Raw genomic sequence first — 7,612 nt, 5'->3', positions numbered from 1 at the left:
CTGTGGAATCCTCTGCTGCAGCTGGAGAGGGTGGGAGAGGGGTTCCTGCTTGCTGAGAGCTGCGGGCTCCCTTCCCTTTAGTCATTTTTACTTAGGATTAAATTGTTTAAATGTAATATTACACAACTAATTAAATTACACAACTATTATAAATGACTTGGTGAGCGTGGTATGGGGTGGGTGACCCACTGTACCCAAGTCTTGGGCGGAGCACTATAGACTCAGTCTTGCTGGGTCGCCGCCATCTTGGATGTAGTACCTTCTTTAAAAGGTTTATATCACAGGATTGGTTAGTTCCTTTGATATTTTTGGCAGTTAGGCGACTCAGGCGACTGTCTGTGTGGAGTTTGCACAATCCTGATTAGATTCCTGACAGTATGGAAACAGGCCCTTCGGCTCAACAAGTCCACACCGACCCTCCGAAGAGTAACAGTTCATGAATTTTTGTCTACCTTTAAAATCTTATCTTTATCAAAAATGTAAAGAGCTCTGCAAAGTTTAGACTTGGTCCTAGTAGATTTACCATGTACAGATCATGTTTCACATACTTGGGCCACTGAAATCAATGAGCACAGGATACTGTTGATTTATATGTGCACTGCCATTGTGAAATGTATACACACAAAGCATGATACCCAACTCCCCCCATAAAAATAGTAGGTAGATTTCAGACTTTTGATTTTCGGCCTCCACCATTTTAGCAACAGTGCAGAACAATTCCATCAATGCTAAAATCCAGCTGTATTACACATTTCACATTAGAAAGCACATTTACACATCAGGTGTTTAAACTCACTTTAAAGCACAGTTAAATTGCTGAGCAACATCCAAATCAAATCCAGTCAAAATAAATATCTGGTTAAGTGATCACCTGGTTCTAATGGAGGTCAATACCAGGACAACCTTTTCAATGATCACAGAACCAGTCTTTAACAAAATTCGCTCAGGACTCCAGCCCTGAAGTTTGTGTAAGATGTTCATTATGCCAAGAACCTATAATGATGAATCTTTATAGTTTAAGGGTACAACTTCCGTTCTGGTCTCTAATAAGAAGCAGCTGGTTCAGTTACCATTGATTGTAGTAAAAAGGGTCAGATCCAAGCTTAATGGGCAAACTTGGTTGAGAAAGATTCACTTAGATTGGCTTAACATTTTTCAGTTAGAAACTAGCTGTCTGAACATTTGTCAGCAAGGTCTTGGGACTATCAAAGGAGTCAAAGTGACCTTGCATGTTAAACTAGGAAGCAGTTCCACCATTCTGCCAGTCCCGTCCAGTGCCATTGGCCTTACGCGCAAAGGTAGAGGTGGAAATCAAAAAGCTGGAAAGCAAAGGAATCATCAAACCAGTGCACTTTGCAGAATAGGCAGCACCAATCATACCAGTTGTGAAGCCCAACTGGTTGCTTCATCTTTGTAGGCAGTTTAAACAAACATTAAACTGCTTTTCGCAGCTGAATAAATAACCAATCCCTCTTTTGGAGAATTTATATGCAAAGCTGTTGGGGAGGTGCTAGCCTTCACGAAGCTTGACATGAGTCATGTGTACTTGTACTTACAGTTAGATGAGGATTCCCAAAAGTAGGCTACTGCTGTTTGGGTATTGTCAGCCTGTGCAGTACTTCAGCACAACACGGAAATCAGAATCTACCCTAGGTTGCCATTTATCGAGGTGACATGCTAATAACATGCTAATAATTAGGAGCACTTGGAGACCTTGGACATAATCCTTAGATGTTTCTCCCACACCTTGGAAGAGAATAATGTATGTTCCAGGCACCAAGTAATAGAGTAAGTAAGACCAAGTTACACCTGTTGGAAGATAAACAGAGGGCAATCAAAGGAAAGGAAAGTCTGAACCAGAGCTTGATTCTTTCCTTGGCTGGTGAATTATTAGAGATCCAGCATAATCTGGCTTCTATCCTGGGACCTTTGCATCAACTTTTGAAAAAGGATCAGCCTTGGAAATGGTCATGTAGCCAAGCGATAGTCTTCAGGGAAGTGAAGGAACTGTTATCACCTTCTAAGATGTTGAAACATAAGATCCATGTGATGCCTCCCTGTATAGCACTGAGGTAGTATTAGCTCATAGATGGCCCAATGGAGAGGAATGCCCAAAAGTGTATGTGTCCAGGACTTTGGCTAATGCAGAGCACCCAGATGGAGTCAGGAAGTTGCACCAATACCTGTATGAAGGTAAATCTTTATTAATAGCAGACCACAAACCCCTTTAGGTCTACTTAAAGATTCAAAGCAGTGCTGCCCGTAGCTTCAGGCCGAATTCAGCGGTAGGCTGTAATACTAAGTGGGTTAAATTACAAATTGGAATACTATCCAGGAGGCAAGTAGCGAATATGTGAGCTGCCACGTGCTGGGAGATCCGCCCTGGTGGTATCACAACTGGAAGACTCTAATAGTTTTAAGTTTTCTGGACACACATCCAGTTCACAGCTGACAATATCAGACTTTGGACGCAGAAAGATCTGGCCCTGGCAAAATTGAAAAAGCTGGTAGCGATGGTGGAAACCAATGTTGAAACATTCTTGGACCAGGGAGACAAGATTATAAATGAGGAAAACATATTACTCTGGGAAGGAAGTGATTGTCCTCAGCAAAGGTTACTGCCAGATACTGGCACATCTTTTGCCAAGGTTGTCCAGGGGTTTCCAAAATGAAGATGTTAGTGAGAAGTGATATCTTGTGGCTTGGCTTGGATGCAGATGTTTGTCCCATGCATTCATGGGACAAACATTATCACCAGCAGCTCCCCCACATTCGTGGGAATGGGCGAGTAAACATTGGACTCGGTTACACATCAACAACACGGGTGGTCAGTGGTTCGCAATACTGCCTCACAGCATCAGGGACCCAGGTGTGATTCAAACCCTGTGCCTGCATAGGTTTGATTAGATTCCTGACAGTATGGAAACAGGCCCTTCGGCCCAACAAGTCCACACCGACCCTCCGAAGAGTAACCTTTCCCTCTGCCTTATATTTACCCCTAACTAAAGCACCGATCACTATGGGCAATTTAGCATGGTCAATTCTCCTGACATGCACTTGGATTGTGGGAGGAAACCCATGCAGACACAAGGAGAATGTGCAAACTGCACACAGTCACCTGAGTCCCTGGTTCTGTGAGGCAGCAATACTAACCACTGAGCCGCTATGCTGCCTGGTTTGCTTTGGCTGCCTTCCACATCCCAAAGATGTGCAGGTGAGGCGAATTGGCCAGTGTTCAGGGTAGGTTAGCTGCATTAGTCAGGGCACTTTAGGAAAATAGGGTAGGGGAATGGGACTTGTTGGGTTACTCTTCAGAGGGTCATTGTGGACATGCTGAGTTGAAGGGCCTGTTTCCACATTGTAGGGATTCTATACATTCTTTCTTGAGCTGAGTGTCCTTAGTCATTGTAGATGCCCACTCAAACTGGTTGGACGAGTATAGAGTTCTTGCGACAAACAAGGGGATGATAATAGAAAAACTGAGCACATCTTTTGCTGCACAGGGTCTCCCAGAAGTGCTGGACCATCATTTATCAGCAGGGAATTTGAGTATTTCCTAAAGTCAAATGGCATTTGTCATACAAGGGCAGCTCCATAGAATCCATCATCCAGTGGTCTGGCAGACATCAGTCCATTCTTTGAAGGCAGGCTTAAAGAAATAGCTTATCGAGTGACACAGTGGCTAGCACTGCTGTCTCACAGTGCCAGGGACTCCGGTTCAATTCCAGCCTCAGGTGACTGTGTGTGGTATTTGCACATTCACCCAGTGTCCGTGTGGATTTCCCCCCCACAGTCCAAAGATGTGCAGATTGAGTGAGTTGGCTATGCTAAATTGCCCATAGTATTAGGTGCATCATTCAGAGGGAAATGCGTCTGGATGGGTTTCTCTTCGGAGGGTTGGTGTGGACTTGTGGAAACAGGCCAATGTGGGGAATCTGAAACTATAGCTTCACCAAATACGAAACTGTCCTGGTTCCTATTACAGGACTACCTCTCATACAACTGCAGGGATATCTCCAGCAGAGTTGTTAATGGGGAGAAGATCCCCGCATCATTTGATTTTCCTGGATCTGGTGGGTGGGTGCACCAGCATCAGGAACTCCAAGGCAGGACACAAGACTCTGCTAAGCAAGAGAGACAACTTACTTAAGGGAACGAAGTTTGGTGTAGGAACCACAAGAATGGTCTGGCATGGATAAAAGGTATGGTCGATGCGAGGTCAGGTCCAGTGACGTATGAAATTTGGGTAGGAGCGACAGTTCTGAATAAGCATGTGGACCATATGAAAGCTGCAAATTTGCAAAAGGAGCATGAATAAAATGTAACTAGGTTCTCGAAACCGTCAGACAGTCTGCCATAACCCTCGGGGTCTCTGTCTCTGTCAAGAGATGAAACAACCACAGAATCTGAGAAGGACATAGCAGATGATACTTGATACTTTTGCCGCATGGAGAATAAATTTTTTCTGAGACACTTAAGGTGCAAAAGGCCAGCTACTGTGTATTATACACCACTTGTGTCACAGGCAAAATCAGAGGAACCTGACCCATTGCTGAAGCGCATCAGGAGGAATTCCAAGAAAAAAGGACCACCCTATATCCTCAGAGGAAAGGGATGCAGTGAGTGTAATTAGGTCAGCCAGGTGGACCTTATAGAATACTAGTTCCCTGATTGGACCAGATTAACAGCCCCAATCAGGGAACTCTGGCTGACAAAAAAAACCAGAAACATAGCCAGAAGGCGCGTAGGGGCAGGCCGAGATCCGGCAGGCTTGTGGGCTACCCTAAACGCTGTCGTTCCAGGGAAGGGGACGGGCTGTCCTAGAGGTGGCCGAAAGGTGTGCCAGGATAGCCCACTGGTCGGAGGTGCAAAGGGGTGGGTGAGAGCCCAATGGTACGTAAGCCCAATGACCGAGAGCCAGAAGGCGGGTAGCCATCCTCAGCGCTGTCACCCCGGGCAGGTACCAGGGCGGGCTGCCCCAGAGGTGGTCAAAAGGTGCTGAGGGTGGTTAGTGAAGCCGGAAGGTGGGTAGGCCGTCCTGACCACTGTCACCCTGGGCGGGTACCGGGGTGGGCTGTCCTAAGAGGTGGTCGAAAGGTTTCAGGGTGGACGGAGAACTGGAAGGGGCATGGGGTGGACTGAGAACCAGAAGGTGGGTAGGGGTGGGCTGCCTTAGAGTGGTCGGAAGGTGGGAGGGCGGGGGCTTGCTGTGTCTGTATTGTCTGCACTTTTGTATGTAACAGTATTGTCTAATGTACAAATGTCATATGAGGAACTGGGATTTGAGGTTTGTCCTCATCTCCCTGTAAAATGGTTGAATGGTAGGGTTTGGGGCCTAGCTTTGCTGCTCCTCTCCCTTGTAAAATTGCTGTCTCTTGTGTACAGCTGTAAATGTTTTTTATAAACTGTTTGTAATTTGTTTAATAAAATAAAAAAAACACAAACATTCCTTGGAGAAGGAGCACGTGGTGTCCACCAACACCCTAGAGTTGTTCAGGGAGAGGTGGGCGCCGCAGGGAATGAAGTGCATTATTTCCCCCTCCAACTCTATTTTGATTTAGTCCCTACCCTCCCCTTCACTGTTTTGATCACACAGCACTGCCCTTTGACGTGAAGGGCACTGCTTGTCACTGGCCACTTGGGTGTTTTCCTATCTTCCTGGTGGTGGAAATTGAATAAAGATTCGTGCACTTTGTGTCTCTCACTGTGTCTCACAAAAAAAGAAGAAAAAGAAAAAAAATACAGAAACGTTCATTGGAGAAGGAGCACGCGGTGTCCACCAACACCCTGGAGTTGTTCAAGGAGAGGTGGGTGCCGCAGGGAGTGGAGTGCATTATTTCCCCCTCCAACTCTATTTTGATTTAGTCCCTGCCCTCTCCTTCACTGTTTGATCACACAGTATTGCCCTTGATGTAAAGGCCACACGGGTGTTTTCCTATCTTCCTGGTGGTGGAAACTGAATAAAGATTCATGCACTGTGTGTCTCTCACTGTGTCTCACACCTGCACACACACATGGGTGCTGGGGAAAAATAAGCACTACCACAGTTAGGCAGTAGTGGGGGGGTTAAATTTTTAAAGAGAGAAAAAAGGAAAAAAGAAAAAAAAAACAAATGTCAAACCTGCACACACACTTGTGCTAAAAAAAGAAAAAGAAAGAACTGGAGAATCAGACATTTAAAAAAAGGAAAACAGTAACATGACACCTGCACACACACAACAAGGGTGCTGGGGAAAAATAAGCACTACCACAGTTAGGCGGTAGTGTGGGGGTAAGGAAAAAAAAGAAAAAAACAAACGTCACACCTGCACACACACAACATGGGTGCTGGGGAAAAAAATAAGCACTACTGCAAAAAAAAAGAACAGGAGTGTCAGAGATTTTGAAAAAAAATTTTTTTTAAATAAACAGGAGTGGTCAGAGATCCTGTTCACTCAGAGTTGGCTCTGAGGAAGCTGGAAAAAAGAAGAAAAACAGAAATATCACACCTGCACACCCACAGCATGGGTGCTGGGGAGAAAAAAATAAGCACTACCGCAAATAGGCGGTAGTGTAAAAAAAACTAGAGTGTCAGAGGTTCTGTTCACTCAGAGCTGGGGAAAAAGCGAAATAAACATGGGATTTGGGTGTTTCCTTTCTTCCTGGTGGTGGAAAAAAAAACAAAAATTAAAAAATTAAAAACAGAAATATCTTGTAAAATTGCTGTTTCTTTGTATATAGCTGTTCATCTTAATTGTTTTGTAAACTGCATTGTTTAATAAAATATAATAAACAGAAAAAACAAAAGTCAGACGTCCCAGCATTCAGAGCTGGCATGGAGGGAAGAACATTCCACGTGTAAATAAAGGGTGACTTGGTGACAGAATATTGGCCACTGTGAAGTTGCTTTATTCCCAATGGGGAGTGTGTGCTACATCTGAGCTGGGCAGTGCACAAGGATAAGCTTTTGGGAGGCAATGACCTAGTGCTATTGTTAATCCGGAGGCTCAAGGGAATGTTCTGAGGATCAGAGTTTGAATTTTGTCACGCCAGATGGTGGAATTTGAATTTAATAAGAATCTTGAATCAAGGGTTTAATGACAATTGATAATAAAAACCCATCTGGTTCACTAATGTCCTTTAGGAAAATAAATTGCCTCCCATGGTTTTCATGAGACAGCAGACCCACAGCAATGTGGTTGACTCTTAACTGTCCTCTGGCCGGTGATACCATTCCCCGTGAAAGAAAAAAAACATGATATCAAGTATGTAGGTGAGAAATTTATTGAAAATCGTAATAACTTGGCCTTAGGTAAAATCCTCATGGATTGCTAATCAACAAGAATCAAGTTATGAAATAAGATTGGCTGTAATAATAATTAGGAGAAAGTGAGGACTGCAGATGCTGGAGATCAGAGCTGAAAATGTGTTGCTGGAAAAGCGCAGCAGGTCAGGAAGCATCCAAGGAGCAGAAGAATCGCATTTTGGGCACGAGCCCTTCTTCAGGAATGAGGAAAGTGTGCCAAGCAGGCTAAGATAAAAGGTAGGGAGGAGGGACTTGGGGGAGGAGCATTGGAAATGCGATAGGTGGAAGGAGGTTAAGGTGAGGGTGATAAAGTGAGGTTGATAGGCC

Source organism: Chiloscyllium plagiosum, chromosome 3 (genome assembly GCF_004010195.1).
Source record: "Chiloscyllium plagiosum isolate BGI_BamShark_2017 chromosome 3, ASM401019v2, whole genome shotgun sequence".
Classification (NCBI taxonomy): Eukaryota; Metazoa; Chordata; class Chondrichthyes; order Orectolobiformes; family Hemiscylliidae; genus Chiloscyllium; species Chiloscyllium plagiosum.
This window is presented reverse-complemented; position numbering follows the sequence as displayed.